Source organism: Perissodus microlepis, chromosome 4 (assembly GCF_051167445.1).
Source record: "Perissodus microlepis isolate ML-2025 ecotype Zambia chromosome 4, ASM5116744v1, whole genome shotgun sequence".
Classification (NCBI taxonomy): domain Eukaryota; kingdom Metazoa; phylum Chordata; class Actinopteri; order Cichliformes; family Cichlidae; genus Perissodus; species Perissodus microlepis.
In genome coordinates, this window is record NC_140464.1 from 27,769,208 (window position 1) to 27,781,802 (window position 12,595).

Genomic DNA, 12,595 nt, shown 5'->3' on the forward strand with positions numbered 1-12,595 from the left:
TGACCACCATCATGTGCTTGTACTTTGAGTTTAATTCATTTTTCCTAAAAAACAAACACACATTAAGCAAAGTTGGTCATGAATTTGACGGATAAAAATATTGCTCTTAATTTTTTTGTCCAGTTTTCCATTCCATTCCATTTTGATGTTTTTACAGATTTGTTCCTCACAATCTTGTAAAGTGAAAATCTGACAGCCAACTTCGACTGCCCTGCCCCATATCAATCAACCCTGCAGTTTATATCACGCTCTATTATTGATATTACAACACAATAAATAAACTGTACGCGGATATATTAGCTGCTCGCTAATATCTTATACGATATAAATTACTGTGAAGCCATAACAGACTACAATATGAAACTAATCCATACTTTTTCCATTTTCCCTTTAAAATGAACTAAAGTGAGCCACTAACCCAGCTGTCTGATCAAAAAACAGCCACACAGTTGTGGTTGTGTTTTCTGATTATTCCATGCAGGCGAGTTTCGAACAGGATTCTGAATAATAATAATAATAATAATAATAATAATAATAATTATGTTGCCATAAATAATAATGTGACTTAGTTCATTATATAGAGCAGAGAAGAATCCAAAGAAGGAGGAGTAAAAGAAGATAGTCCTTCTGTTTTAGGATGTTTAAAACTATACTCGTGAAACTGACCCGGGGACGTCACCGCTTTAATCCCAGAGCGGAGGGAAGACCTCACGTCTCGCACGTGGAGAAGAATATTAGGGGAGGAAATGGTTGTATGCGTACTGCTATCTCGAGACAGATTTACGAGGCGCAGTAAAAGGCAACGTGTCGGGCAGGCTAAATCAATCTCTCTCTCTCCCTCTCATTGTCTCCCCTGTTTCTCTCACACACATCTTCCACTACTATTACTACTACTACTACTGCAACTACTGATATTATTATTATTGTCATTATTATTATTATTATTATTATTATTATTATTATTACAACACATTTTCTCACCTAGAATATGTGAGCGCTTAATCACATCTCGGCACTTTCATTTTCAGGCCATTATCCATCTTAACAAAAGATTTCTCTCTTTTTATTCAAAACTTAGTTAATCATTAACGACGAGGAAGAATCTACCTGTCTATCTACCATCACTGACCTAGAAAGCCCCAGGATCTCAAAGAACTCCTTTACAGTCTTTCCAAGTGCCGACTCTCAGTTCTACTGATAAATCTTAAACTAGCCATTTGAAGCTGGCGTGGATCGCGCGGTGTTGTGTAGTAATGCTGAGTATAAGTGAATTATTTGAGGAGTATAAATGTAAAATAATGCATGGGTCATTTTGTTCTCATGATATGAATGGATAAAGATGCAGATGAGTGAAAATTCCTCCGCCCGTCGCTTTTGGGACGTTTTGAAACGGTTTGGTGTTTTGCGGTAATGGCTTTGCATGCGGTTGTGCCAAGTTTACAGGGCTGATTCGTATGGCTGTTGTCAGGCCGGCCCAGGTCTTCGCTGCTGCTTATCTTAGCTGTTGTTTCAAACTGTGATTGCTATAATTTATGGCCGTCATTAAAGACGCCATCATCACCACGGCAAATGTTTGATTTCAATCTTGTTGTGGGTAAAAATCTCCGCGGTGCTGGCAGCGTAAATTTAAAGGAGTATCTGCATGTTTTTAGTGCATCAGAAAGAAGAAATAAATACACGTCCAAGCAGGTCTGTCACTGATAATAGTTTACAGCCACATTTGTTTCCTTTTGCCAATTATTTGGAGACGTGTCATGGGTAGATTGCATTTTTAAAACCAAACTCGCCAGTTGCATTTCTGTACTGCACTTTTGAGAAAGCTACTCTTTGTTTGCGAATATTGCTCTTTTGTGTCCTTTGTCACTTGAATAGAAATAGAAATATTTTTACTTTTCCCTGACGGTTTTGGTAAGTCCCTAAAAGAGGATCCTTTATGTTTTAAAGGATGATTTTCTAAAAGCTCTTTAAAAGTCTCTCCATCGCCATGAGGGGAAAAATCAGCGCTTTCTTGAGGATCCCGAGGCCCATGCTTTGACCTTGAAGTGTTTCTTATTTGCTACTCAGCAGCTAGGTTAGCCTTCAGAGCCTCAACATTTTTTTCTACTCCAAGTCTCTATTGTTCTGCTGGAGTCGGCTCGAGCTTTGGTAGCCCGCAATAGAAGGATTCCAACGTTCTATTGTTGCAGCTCAGTCGGCCTCACGGCGGGGGTTTTGTCAGTTCGCTGTTTCTTCATCTACTCTTTTCTTTTCTTTCTTCCTCTGCGGTGTCTTTCTCTTTTTTGTTTTGTTTTTGTGAGAGCTCTCTTCTCTTCTTTGCTACTTTACCGAACTCGAAATAAGTAATACAAATCTCATTCTAATCGAATTACACTTCGCCACCGCACCAAAATCTTCTTAATGGGATTAAAAAAAAGTAAGGTGAAGTTGGATAATTGAGTCCAAGCAAAATATTTAATTCTGAATTTTATTATCCTATAGAGTTCGGAGAAAAGCCTGCCTTATATTTAGTTTTGGGTTTCCAGACGCCTAACAGGATGTCTGTCCTAATTATCAAACAAACAGATTTGAGGACATTTGTTCCCACTGACGCAGATGGCAGGTAGTCTTTCCTACCGTTAAATATTTAGTTTAGCTTCAAGACTGGCGTGAATATGACACCGAAACAAGAAAAATACCCCCCCCCCCCCCCCGGAGCGCTGTGTATCTGATAAATTATTGCCGCCATCATCGGGTATTTCCTTTTTCTAGAAACACTGAAATATAGCACAGGCTCAAATGTTAGACGGAGCAACGGAAGGAATCCCGCTTCTTTGGTCGGCTGACGGCGAGCTGAGAAAGAGATGACAGTGAGCAATAACGAAGAACGAGTGTGAGGCGTGCAGTCATTTCTAAAAGACGAATTCATCTTTTATCGGCCCCTCTGTGTGTCTGTCCCAGGCCTCCACTGCTTTACCCTACACACGAACATCGTCCGACTGAAAAGTCAACACAAGTGTTTCCTTTTCTTCTTCTTCTTCTTCTTTTTTTGACTTCATTTGGACTCCTGCATGCATGCATGCATCCACGGGCCCGTGTGGGTCCCACAAACGGAGAGAGCCCCCACCACTACCGCCAAACACCTCCCGCCCCGAACAACACGTCACGTGATTCATTAAATAATTAATGCAGAGGTTGTAGAATAGATATGTATTCGTCAGGAATATAACGCCGAGACGTGCCGCTGCTCTTGACGTAGAACTGTCCTTTCACCCCCCCCCCCCCCCCCCCCAAAAAAAAAAAAAAAACAGCGGGGAGAGAGAGCGAGAAGAAAAAATAGAAAGAGAGGGGGAGAGAGGGGGAAAAGAGGAGACACCAAGAAACACCAACAGAGAGAGGGGGAGTGAGTGAGAGAGAGAGAGAGAGAGAGAGAGGGAAAGAGAAAAGATAGAGGGAGGCTGCAATAAAACAAATTTGGACGGGCGTGTATCTTGCGGGTCGTTGTGGACACCGTGAGTATTGCGGAAGGAAAGGAACTGCATGGGGGGAAACCACACTCCTTCCTCATCTTCTCCGCCGCTGCGCCGCCTTCTCCCGCATCCCTCTCTGTGAATCATAGGCTACTTTAACATCGTGGTAAATATTGCCCCCCAAATACTCGTCTTTCGCCGTGTGTTTTTTATGTCGTGCATGTTTCTGTCGTGTTGTTTACACATCACCCCCCACCTATCATCATCACCATCAGCCATTGTTTATGGGTTGTAGCGTGCAGCCGAGCAGCCTGCAAACCAGAGAGAGAGAGTGAGGGAGAGAGAGAGAGCGGTGCAATGCTAGCCGACAGCTGTTTATATTTTAAGAAACACTTGGATATTCTTCTCCATCTTTCGTCCATCACTTCATGTCTGCTTTTACATCTCTCTCTATCTGTCTGACTCTCTGTCCATTCCTCTCTCTCTCCCTCTCTCTCTCTCTTTCTCTCACCCTCTCCCTCCCTCTCTCTCTCGTTTCCCCCTCTCTCTCTCCCAGCTAGCTACTTCTCTTGATTTATTGTAAGGCTCGGTGTCAGCGTGCGGCCGGGGCTGCCGTTGTGTGTTTGTGAGGGAGCGCTGTTGTTTATGGCGCTGCCCACGATAAATCACGGTTTCCTGCGCTGTGTGTAAGACGGCGGGGCAAAATGACGGTCGATGGACCGACGGTACAGGGGAAAGAGGAAGGAGAGCAGGAAGAGTTCACGCCACGGCTGCGCCACTGGCTCCTCTTTTCCCTTCCTCCTCTTCCGGCTCAATTTCCACTTAATCTCTCTCGTCCTTCTCGGCCCCCACGCACGCCCCTGTGTCTTCTTTCTTTTTTATTCTTTTTGTCCTTTAGCTTTGTTTTTACACTTCAATTATTACTCCGGGCGTTTCGGGTTTTCCCGCTTCAGTATGACAGTATTTGGCTGTAGCTTTCAGGTCTTGAATTACTGAGACGACCAATTAACGGGAGATTTGTTTAAATTTGGCACACCGGGGCACGGCTCGGCCGGCATGAAATCTCATAAAAAGGACCAATGGGCCAGGAAAAGCTCATCTATCTAGCCGGGAGGCAGAAATGAATCCAAGTAACTCAGCCAAGGAATTCGGACTAAAGATGGAAATGACAAGGAAACCTTGTTGATCTTCATTAAGTCCCTGGTTTGTAAATGAAATGCAATCATTAGGCTGCTTTCTGCACTGAAACAGGCTTTGCAGTGAAGATGGACTTTTTACGTACCAACAAACCTAACTGCATCTTATTGCACATTTTAAATTATCTACTGTTAGGCGCTTTGTGGCATCAACTTTAACTTAATGCAACAAATAAAGTTTTGTTTCTCCTTATTGCCCACTTTCTGTGGATGCCCGTCGGAATGGAGCTGTTCGCCATTACACATGTCAGAGCTCAGTGTCTCTGCTTTGGCTCAAATCCTCCACCGTGAGTCAGAGCTTCTAATGTGGTGAGCAAAATAAGATGCAGACATGGGAGGACCTTCCTCTCTATTTCCCCATCCATGTTTATATTCACACGTGTCTGCTATTAAGCTGGGTGCATTTCGTGTGCCCTCTTGTAATGGAAAGTCAGACACTATGAGATGTTCCATTTTTTGTTGTTGCCATTGCCAGTAGGTGTGTGTGTGTGTGTGCGTGTGTGTGTGTGTGTGTGTGTGTGTGTGTGTGTGTGTGTGTGTGTGTGTGTGTGTGTGTGTGTGAGAGAGAGAGAGAGAGAGAGAAGGGAGGGAAGGAGAGCAGGGCAGGTAAATTTCATTGGCTAATCTCATAGCTCACAATGGCTCTACACAGTGTACTAGGCTTGCTGCGTTGTTTTGGTGTGATACTTTTGCAGCATTGCAAACAATGAACTGCAAGACTGTTTTACAGATTTTAGTGTTATTAATATTATTTTATTAATATTTTTATTACAAATTACAAAACAATAGGGTTGGTATTGGAACTGATGGATGTGCCCCTCGAATCGTTTTACAATTAAGGCCGGGCCCCTTTGCAGCATGGTCCTCTCTCTCCCTCAGTAGTCTCGCTCCCCGCTTGGCCATCAGCAGCAGTGTAAACCTTAGCTTAACCAAATTAGAGCTTCTCCGCCGGCCTCCCATCACATAATAACGACAGCAGCAACAAAAGGCGGCGCTTTTCAAGATGTGTATTCCTGCTCTCCGCAGCCCTGTCAAAAACAATATCTCGCCTCATTTCTGTAGACAGAAAAGGGGGTGGATGGAGGCACCAACCCCCAATACCCTCACGCATACACGCACATAAACACACACACACACACACACACACACACACGTATGTAGATGACGTTTCCACAACTGCAGCATTGAAATAGTGCTTGAATTATTTTATCTTATTTTATCTCAGCCATGTGTCCACAGTTAGGTATGTTTGGTATGACAAGATAGTTCGAGCTCAGACTCATCTGAAATTATTGAAATGTTTGAAACGGTGCTGAGAAATGATATCGCGCCCTGTCTGACATCCATTCAAGCTGCTGCTGTTATCCACGTTTAACTTCTCTGAGACCGAACTGTGTTCACTCGGTCCGGTATTTATGTAGCCTTATGTTCTGTAATACAAATGTGGAAAGAAATTAATATTAGGCATTAATGTGTTACTGAGGCGTGCCTTCTATTGAAAGACCACAAATAACTGACGCTGAAATTAATGTTTACACCGAAACCCGCTGCAGGGCAATTGTAACACTGGCAGCTCGTTTTAGCAGAGAATAAAAGAGGCAGCTAAAATGCTATTGGAATAAAAAATAAGCATTTGTTCACGGTTTGCTTTCCACTCTATAATTACAATGGTCAGAAAAATAAAAAGTAAAGACAATATTTGATCATAATATGTTAACTATTAACTGTCTTTTTTGGCCAATTAACCAAATGTGAAATACCTATGCATGGAGAGTCCGCAACTGTACAAAAGACGGCACAGATGTTCAGAGCTAACGTTATCATATTACAGTACATGTTTCAATATCACTGGTATTGTCGGTCGCGGTTTTTGTGATACGCGTATTTTTTCTCATTAAGAGCAGTTTGTCGAAGTACCTTCCTTTTCATCCTTTATCGGTGCATTGCTTGTTTTCTTGTGTTGCTCTTACGTCCTATGTTTCTGTTAACATTCACTGTGATTGAAGCATCCTTTTATTGCACATGTTCAAAGACAAGGTACAATCCTACGCATCTTAAAGAGAAGCAAAAGCAAGTAGGCACAAGACACAAGACCTCACACAAGGCATCTTCCCACTCACTGCTGAGACTGGCAGCCATATTGACTGCTTCACTGTTCTTTTTCCCTAGCAGGAAATATTTTCAGTCCTGGGAGCGACCATTCTGAAAAGAGTGAATCATTCTTTTAAAAATTGTATTTAAAATATTTCGTTCTGTTTTAACGCCCTCTCTATTTACACACAAGCTAGAGATATAGTAGCCACATATTAACGCAATAAAATGACAAGTAACCTTTGTGCGGCACATACATCCGTATAGAGACAGTGCGATTTTGTGAAATTATACATATGTATGTTACATAGCAAAAATGTTTTTGTTGTGACCTCATTTAAAAAAAGAATCATAAAGTGTATTTAAAATACTCTGTTCATGCAAATGAAATCCAAATGAAGAAGCAGCACTGTCGAACTGAACAGTGCTCAAAATGTGTCCCACTTCTAGCAGAAGACTGGTGCCTAAAGTTAAACTGATTTCTTTTTTTAATTTTTAATTGTATTTTCCAATACATCGTGCTCAATAGTCGCTTGCAGAAAATCCCAGTTTAATTGCCTGCTAGCTGGTAAAGCGAAAAACAAGGGAAAAAAACGAAACGAAAATGGAAATGGAAAGACAGAGAAGAGTAGGGTTTCCTCGAAAACAGTCAAAACATAAATCCGAGGACTCCTCGGCCTCATAAATCTGCAGCTGCTGGACGTTAACGAGGGAGAGATTTAGCGTGGGAAAAATAATGTTTACAAAAACCGGTTACATTCTTTTAAAGGACCCCTAACATGAAAGATTTATTACAGTACAAACACACAATTAACCAATGTAAGCACGACGATATCTCATTATTATTATTATTATTATTATTATTATTATTATTATTATTATTATTATTATTATTATTAATAAACCTAAAATCCCATATCTCTTACTGGCCGGAGTTAACCACTCTCATGCTCCGCGCGCCAGGTACTTCCAGAACTCTTTCTTGCGCGGAGACGATTACCCGTTCGAAAATAAATCAGTAAGAGTCCTTCTGCTAATTTATAAACGTCTGCGTGAAGGTAGTGATTCGAAGCTTGTGAAAAATGAGACGCTGAAACCGTATCCAAAACCCGAGAGCTCCATTTTTTTCTCTCCCTTCATCACCCATTTGAACCGGGCCGGAGAGCCAGCACAAGCGCGATAAGACAGCCCGAGCTGCTGAGGCGGAAATGTTTCCACCAGGAGTGGAGGGAGAGAGCAGGCGCGAACTGATTTCCTTTCTCCGTTCTCTTTCTTCTATCATAACAGAAAACTAAAAATACCGGCTTTACTTTTGTGTAATTGAACTTGTCTCTCACGTACTCATTCGCGCTCTCTCTCTCTTTATCTCTCATTGTGTGTGTAGAGGGCATGTTTACAAGCGTGGGCAGATGACACACGTACCTTTTACAAGCGTGAATTGCACACGCATTTTTTCCCTTTTGTGTGTGTGTGTGTGTGGTGGTGGTGGTGGTGGTGGTGGTGGGGGGGCAAGTGCATCTGTTTGTATCGGAGCAAGTAAAGATAAACAGGACTTAAAATCCACACGTGCAAAGTAGATTAGAATACTGTTGCTATAACGCTTCATATCTAGTCACCGTTTGTAATATCACATCAACATCATAGATTTGAACACATAAATAGGCATATATCTCTTGGTTGCGTGGTTGTATGCAACTTTTGAACCTTAACATTAATAATGAATACATCGGAGATCTTAAAGTAATTGCGCATAGGCTAAAATCGCCCACTAAATGTGTAAAACCAAGCGAGGTGGAAATGGTTCCCCTCTGTGAACGCGCAGGTCAAATCACAGCGGAATTTCTGCTCTCTCGGCCTCCTTCTCCCTCTTCCTCTCCTCTGATCGCGCTCAGTTTGACGCCATGTAATAACCAACATCTGGCCTTTGCGCAGGCAGTATGAACAGGCAGGTTACGGTGAACCTCGCTAACCCTTCTGGTGCACCTTAACCACACTCCCCTATTGGACAGGAACAAAACCAGAACTCCCTTTTCTCCCTCCCAGATTCCCCAGGTTGTCTAGGTTGTCAGACTGCAAACTGCTTCAGGAACAGTTCACAGTGTCAAGCCGCCTGTCCAGAAAAGCAGGGACCGCCGAGAGAAGAGACTATATTCCAGCGGTAACCAAAGAAGCAGTTACGACGCGCCTGAAGATACGTGTTTTAGGCTTAAACGTAGATTGCTTTGGTCTGCAGAGGTTTTAGCTCACCAAGGTTACTCATTGCTAGTAGTAGCACAGGAGATAATATAATAATAATAATAATAATAATAATAATAATAATAATAATAATAATAATAATAATAATGGTGAATTTGGTTAGCTTGCACCAAAAGAGAGCGAGGGAAGATGAAGACGAAGATAGAGAATGGCAAAGGAGGACTGCGTGACCCTCTTTTTAGTTAAACGAAAGAGAAGGGAAGAAAGGGGAAGGAGCAGCGAAAAGCAGCCCAGGGAATACAGCGTCACCCTCAATCCAGGAAAGCTCTATCCGTTTTTATTCTGAAGTCCAGCTCAGAAAGAGGCCCACCGGAGCTCAGCAGTCTCCCAAACTTTAGTCGGGTGGACAGTGTCAACTCGGACGACAGAACAGACAAACGTGAGCCCTGGATGTGGCTCTGACCAGGAACGTACCAGCCCGCTACAAGGGGAGTTTTACAGCATAAGGCGGAGGGGGTGAGCGCGTGCATGCGGTGTGTCGTTTAGGGTAAAGTAGCACCACGAGCCCCAGACCAAGCAGGTTCCGTCAGCGTGCTTGCTGTAGGTAGGCTTGACTGCTGGAGATTTATAGCAGAGCCGCTCCAGATTTATGTCTTTTCCCAAACCGGTCGTGCAAACGCTTGGCGTCTCCTTTACGCCGTGTCACAGAAGCGCCATAATGAGCTCACCAGTGCTATAATAACAGGTAACGGTGCAGTTTAAACGTCGGCTTTAATTGGCATAAATAACGTTTTAGTGCCATTTTGGACTCCAACCTCTAGGAGCGACTGTTTGTATTTAAGTACAATTAATTAAAAGAAAATACGCCCAAGCCTTTCGGAGAGGATTCAGTGGTCATCCTAACTGTAGCTAGTGTGTCCGTCCGTGTCCAAAACAGACTGAACCCAGGAAAAAACCGAACACCAGGAGGATATCCATCTGGAAAGACACGCCAAGAGCGCAGGTAAGGTCTGTCGGGCTGCTTCTTGCTCAGTGTCCCCGTGCTTATTCCCGAGGCGTCCCCATTCCACACACTCCACCGCTCGACATGTCATTAATTATCTGTTGTGTGACCGCGGTCTCTCTCAAACTCGCACAGGCATCCATGGGGTGAAACCGCGTGCAAGCTCTATTGCTAGCCAACACTTTTTCTGTGCGCGCGTGCGTGTAGGCAGCTGAAGACAGATGCATCCGAATTGGTAACAGAAAATAGGGCGAACTCTGTCTCTTACTTTCTCAACCTCCCTGCTCACTCGCCCCACATTTGGAAAGCAGTATGCCTGCTAGACTAAGCGAGGTGTTAGTATGTGCATGTTAGCGTGCGTGCGTGGGACAGAGAGAATGAGTCTCTGCGATTAGGGACATGGCTGCTATGTATAAAGAAGGAAGATGCATGCTAGCCACGACGAAATTTGGGATATTGTGACGATTGCTTACTCAAAAAATCAACCCCCATCTCACCCTTTGGCCCCACAAAACAGATATTAGCTCCAACCAATTTTAAACGAAATGGTTATCAATAGACGTCGAATTACAAATGCAACTATTGTAAAATAACTACAAACAGAAATTATTCGGTCTAATGCGTTGCCTTTCTCCTCCTTACACCAAGACGTGGGTCCATTTATTGAGTGATCACAAGGATATGAAAACACCATAAGCAAAACTGGATCACAATCAAATTATACAGTGGCTGAGGTGAGAAATTAAGGTCCATAAAAAAGTGCATTAAATATAGATTTACCATGCAACCATCAGTTCTTGAACCCCTTAACACATTTATTGCGAAAGAACAAGATTTCAGAGTCAAAACTGTGACTTTATTCATTTATGTAGTCTCCATATTGTTTATGAACTGCAGATATAATAACTGCAGTCATCCAAGGAAAACAGCCCACTAGTATACTATGCTATTATTATTATTATTATTATTATTATTATTATTATTATTATTATTATTATTATTATTATTATTATTATTAAAGAGAAGCACTTAAAGGTTTGGTAACTATAAGAAGAGCTATTCCTGAGAGCTCACATCTACCAGTCTGGAAAGCCAAAAGCAAAAGTGCTGTCTTCTGTTGTTTCTAAGAAAGCAGTTATTTCAAAAATCCTAGCTTGTTTGTTCTTGTGTATTTTTACATCTAATGTCAACTGATATATGATTTTAATCAAGTTTAAAAAACGGCCATATTCTAAAATGCTGAACATATCAAATACTCCCACCCTGTATCGTCCAGGCTAAATCTGAGTTGCTTATGCCATCTTGTGTAACCGTGGTTAGAGCCTCTGGACTTACCTTGAAGTATTTTGCTAAGTATAGAGGTATAGAGATTTAAAAGTTATGAAAACCCACAGCAAGTCTAGCACAGCTGTGATTTAATCGATTTCCTCATGTATCACTGACAAAGTATGGGCAGAATACCAATCATAGTAAAATAGTAGGGGCAAGCACAACTAACACTGTTGCTGTGTATAAAGCCTGACAGGTCTGGCTGAGATCCATAAAGCTGCTTTCTCCCGCTGTAACACACTACTGTCTGCTGCTAGGCCAAGTGGCCCGATTATATTACAGTCACTGGCTTCTTTTTCTGAAACTTGCATCATAAGAGGACCATGTTGTCAGGAAATGGATGCAGGCCTTTTATAGTGGTGCAGGTTGTTCAACATTCAGTGTAATGAGGCCTCAGAGCTATATAATAACAACTTAGGAAAATCCATTTTGAAAGCCCTGCCAAACCACAAATTACTATAGACACATATCACTGAATGCTTCTGTCCCTAGATGGACTAACTCTCAAATGCAGAAAATGATTGTTTTTGACCAACAGGCAGCCACAATGGCTGCATGTCCAGAAAGCCTACATACCAACAATGACAAATTCTACAAAAAACATGGTCAAACGAGACCTTACGTTTATTCTCCTCTAATCCATAATAATACACCAAATCTAATGGAACTCTACAAGTGGCAGCATTCTATTCTGCATTAATAAATAATCTATGTCAAAGTGAGTTAAATATTGATGCGGTACAAAACTCTGTGATGTCATTATTTTTGGTCTTCAGCATATGATCCAGAAAGAACCGACTGTGTAATCCCACTACCACCATTATCCCCGCCCACCACCCACCCATCACTATTTAACTGGTGGGTCTTGTATGTCTTGTATACATACATACCTGCATGTCACTACCTGTAACAGGTTTCAGCAGTGCACAATACTGACCAATATAATCACCATCTATGCGTCTGTCTTAGATGTGAATAAAGAAATATTAAAAATGAAATATAACCAGGTTCCACCTATTAGACATATGAATCAAAATGAAAACGTTACAAATTACAGACTGACTCAAATTTTAGGTCACTTTTGAAATCTATTACATTTGAATGTAATATTTACAGATAAACAATTTCATTTTAATATGCAGTATTTATATTATATGGTGTTTGATTATGAATTTAGATAAAAGTCAGGAAGTCTACACATCTAAAAGTAATGCTTAATTACAATGTAAGAAGTGGAGTTTAATATGCTCAGTAGCCCGCACCACTATTGGTAATGTATGTCCTTTCCTTCCCCATGAGTAACATTTACAGTGTAATTGCTTTATAACTGCCAG

General features: G+C 41.8%; 1 protein-coding gene across 4 annotated transcripts in view; it reads left to right on the plus strand.

Moving 5' to 3' along the window:
• hoxb3a (homeobox B3a) overlaps positions 1 to 12,595 on the plus strand; it is a 37,529-nt gene that overhangs the window by 5,155 nt on the left and 19,779 nt on the right. For 2 of the 4 annotated variants that reach the window (XM_084926860.1, XM_084926863.1), the window contains exon 1: positions 3,368 to 3,612. The exons of 1 other annotated variant lie outside the window; for it this stretch is intronic. The gene's annotated coding sequence lies outside the window, so the exon portion shown is untranslated. Of the gene's footprint in view, positions 1 to 3,367; positions 3,613 to 8,314; positions 9,933 to 12,595 lie in introns of those variants that run through there. One more of the 4 variants, XM_084926864.1, reaches the window with a different exon arrangement.